Source organism: Epinephelus moara, chromosome 16 (assembly GCF_006386435.1).
Source record: "Epinephelus moara isolate mb chromosome 16, YSFRI_EMoa_1.0, whole genome shotgun sequence".
Taxonomy (NCBI): domain Eukaryota; kingdom Metazoa; phylum Chordata; class Actinopteri; order Perciformes; family Serranidae; genus Epinephelus; species Epinephelus moara.
In genome coordinates this window covers 47,242,761-47,247,049 of record NC_065521.1, presented here as the reverse complement: position 1 = coordinate 47,247,049, position 4,289 = coordinate 47,242,761, and the positions used below count along the sequence as shown (strand labels likewise).

General features: G+C 36.1%; 1 protein-coding gene across 3 annotated transcripts in view; it reads left to right on the top strand.

The window, feature by feature from the left end:
* LOC126402460 (tyrosine-protein phosphatase non-receptor type 7-like) overlaps positions 1-4,289 on the top strand; it is a 41,189-nt gene continuing 36,900 nt past the window's right edge. For all 3 annotated transcript variants that reach the window (XM_050064473.1, XM_050064471.1, XM_050064474.1), the window contains exons 1-2: positions 1-128; positions 3,954-4,028. The gene's annotated coding sequence lies outside the window, so the exon portion shown is untranslated. The remainder of the gene's footprint in view (positions 129-3,953; positions 4,029-4,289) is intronic.

The following is a 4,289-nucleotide window of genomic DNA, read 5'->3' as shown; positions in this document are numbered from 1 at the left end:
GATCGAAGTAAAAGACAAGACGACAGAAAGCAACAGATGAGAGAAAAGGAGGAAGAGACGAGGACTCAAGCCAAGACGACAAAGACGAGAAAGAGGAGGACGAGAGGGAGGGAGACAAACACAACAAGGTGAGACGAAACCAGAACTTGTTTACCTGAACAAAACCTCTGAAGATACAGTTGATAAAACGTGAGCTGTTTGTGAGGTGAATAATTTAGTTTTGTCATCAGCAGTTTTTAATCATGTCAAAGAAAAAGAATTCAGAAATGCTAAATCCAAATATCAGTGAACATTTCACTGCAACAAATATTAAAAGGTTATGTTCAAAGGTTCAGATATGAATTACATTTGTTTTGTTTTTTTTTTCATATTATTACTGTGTGAGTATGCAGAAAATCAGAGGACATTTAATAAAATGAATTATCATGTAATTTATTTTAAAACGGATTCATTTACAAAACACTCTTAATGCGTAGAATAATAATAATAATAATTATTATTATTATTGTTACTCTGTAACTTGGAGACTTATTCATTAACAAATGACATTAAATGACCCAATCAAAACAAAGCAGGAAACCGGATTTCAGATGTATCATCACAAATATTAAATGATCACATGTGAAGATGTCATCATGCAGCGGTATCAAACCTGTGTTATTATTAATGCACACAACATTTTAATGTTCCAGAAGACCCAGACAGAGACAGTTTAACTACTTTATATTTAATGTTTTGGGTCATTTAACTTCATAACTCCTGAGCTTCATATTGTGAGTCAAATATTAAGAAACAAAGGAACCAGTAACACCAGATAAAAATCGCTACAGCATAGTATCTGAATATTTTTAGGTGGCAGTATCGTATTTTTACACAGACGCCAAGTGTTGATTTTTTTTTTATTAGATAAATCATAGACCCTTTTTGTTTTCATAACAAAGATTATGTATTTTGTGGGCAGAGCCAAACTGGTGGCAGAAAAGTACAACAGTGGGGTGAATGTGTGAATGCCAAATAAAACGTAAAAAGCACTAGAACAGTTTTTATTTCTCAACCGATTCCAGTGAGTGGTTTCTGTATCCATACGTTCATGATCTACGTGTAAAAAGTAAAGTTTTGTCTCCAGTTGATCATTACTGCGTATATTTAGGCTGCTGAAACATAGATTTGTCTATTGTGTCTATATATATCTATATATGTATAGATATATATATAGATATATGTCTTATTGTCCTTGGATAAAATTTGTGGAGACGTCCACATATAAAATGATTTAAGTACAACTTATCAACGTGCTACCGTGCTAGCTACCTAACATTGTCTGCTTATTAACACCTGGATCATAACAAAGTATATTAACTTTCACCGCTGCTCACTTTATTAGGGACACCACAAGAAAACCTGTTTTCAGTTTATGTTGTGAAGGGGTTAGCAATATAACTAATGTTGCTAATGTGCTACCTGCGGCTGATTGCAGGCAGGTAGAAACAAACCTCTATGATCCATCATCTGTTTAATAACAAACTATGAACAGGTTCTCTTGTGGTTAAATTTTCTATGTTCTGTTCTGATCCAGGAGTTCATAAACAGACAGCAATAAGATATCTTATCTCATCTTATAATATAATTCAATGTGGAAGAAGACAACTCTTCTACTCCATACACTCCACACCATTATATTACCTATATAGTGTGGATAATATTTCCATATATTGATGTGGTAGTATGACATTAAAATATTCGGAGAAACAGACATAGAGCGTTAGCTAGCACGTTGATAAGTTATCTGTTGTTACTTCAATCAATCAATCAATTTTATTCATAAAGCCCAATATCACAAATCACATTTTGCCTCACAGGGCTTTACAGCAAACGATATCCCTCTGTCCTTAGGACCCTCACAGCTGATCAGGAAAAACTCCCCCCAAAAAAACCTTTAACGGGGAAAAATGGTACCACATTAAATTATCTGTGGACGTCTCCACGACTATTAACCATGGACAATAAGACAAATTTGACATACATGAATCTTATAATGATGAGTTATCTTTCATCACGTCAGTAATTCACTTCATGCAATCCAAACACACACTCCTCTACTGAGCGTCCAGCAGCCATTACAGGATGAATATACACTAAACTTTTTTTTCTGCCACACGTAGATCATAATATCTGTATGCAAATATGTCTGCGGTCTGCAAAAACAAACTAACGTTACAGCGTTCCAACATCTTCATAAACCTCGTGGAAAAACCCAGCGTCTGTACGAAAGAATAATTGCAGACATACAAACCTCTCCATGCAGACAGGTTTGTTCTCTGCGGTCACATTCAGGAAGTTTAATACAGACATCTGTCTAATGATTTTTGTTAATGATGGACAGACGTGCTGCTGAGCAGAGACAAGGACAGAAAACGAAGCTCTTTAAGACATTAACAAGTCAAACAGCTTTTCATGACTTCTTTTTAGAACAATATAAATCCTGCTGCCACCCGGTATGTAGATATAGACCATAACATTATTTCATGTTGGAACTGTGTGAATTACGTCAATATTATGTTGATTTTTTGTGTTTACATCAAATTCTGTAAGCCATAGAGGTCTTCGTTTATCTTTAACGGCGTCCTTAGTGATGGTTTTCCATAAAAATGAAGGTTATCTTTTTTTGACTTCCTGTCCTGGCACAATCAGACATTTTGTTCATTTCATTTTAATTCTCGACTGTTTCTCTCTGGTCTTTGCTGTTGTTCAGTCACCAGCTGCTGTGACTCAGAACTGGTCTATTTTTGTTATAAATACAAATAAACCATGGCGGCTTGGAACAATAATAAAATCAATAGTGTTTTTTAGTTCATTAGACACATTGTGCTGTAATAGCAAACATGAGGTGACATTAACTTTACCTGATAAGACATTTGTTGACAAAGTGACATTGAAGAAATTGTTTGTAATTTTGTTTTTGCCCAACAGTGTTCAGGTATTGAAGTTAGTTTAAACCTTTATCACACACCATATGAAGACTTTATCCGCCAAAACAACTTCCTGTTTAGTTTTATTATGCTCATCATCATCATCCTACTGATCCCCAATATCTTTGAGACATTAAAAATCTATCAAAACACAACATTGGGCGTCATTGGGCGTTATTTTTGCAGGTTGAGCAGTACCGCAGCTTCGTATAGCTACGTCGCTTCAACAGGTGGAGAAACACAAACACTGACAGACCTGCTGTCACTAGGTGTTTCACTGTGAATGGACAATTGTTATGTGGGGGGCGGCGTTTAGCAAACAGCCAGCTCCTCTATCAGAGGGAGCATTAGCAGCAGCTCAGACACTCATCGTGTCAAACACAGCAGAAAGTTTAGAAAAAACTGATGAGTAAAAAACACGGTGGAGGTGTGACGTTGCATCTGTATGTTTGTCGTTTTTCCTCGGTGGTAAAAAAAACAAAAAAAACAGCGTCACAGTCGTAGATTGTAGATTTGTGATGTGTTTCTGTGCTGCTGGTGTCAGCGGTGTGTTGTCTGATTTGACATGAATGATTCATGAGCAGCTGTTGTTGGTGTGTTAATAATCAACGCCTGGAGCATCTCTCTTCCTCTCTTTTATTATCTATCTATCTTTTCATTCGCTCTCTGACTCATTTTCTTTTCCCCTCAGGTCTCTACCTCTCTCGCTGTACCTGAACACCTTGACTCAGTAACGGCCAGAAAAACAGGACATGTCTACTCCTGCTTCTTCTTCTCTCTCATATTTTAACTTTCTCTTCTTCCCTATCACTTTCTCTATCACTCCATTCTTCCCTCAGTTCACGTGTCTCTTCTTGCTGCAGTTTGTCAGTGAATCATCGATCTGAAGGGAAACAGAGGAAACGAAGATCCGTCTTCTCTTTCACCTCTAATTTAACTTATTTAAGTCACATGTTCAGTTCAGTGATTATTGTATTGTTGTAGGTGAAAGTCAGAAGGAGCTCCGGACTGAGAGGACGACTCACACAAACACACAACATCATGGCTGATGAATGACTGGTAAGACTTGTCTGTAATTCACTCTCTACATTATAACTAACTCTCTACATTATAACTCTAACTCTCTACATTATAACTCTAACTCTACATTATAACTCTAACTCTCTACATTATAACTCTAACTCTACATTATAACTAACTCTCGACATTATAACTCTAACTCTACATTATAAATCTAACTCTCTACATTATAACTAACTCTCTACATTATAACTCTAACTCTACATTATAACTAACTCTCTACATTATAACTCTAACTCT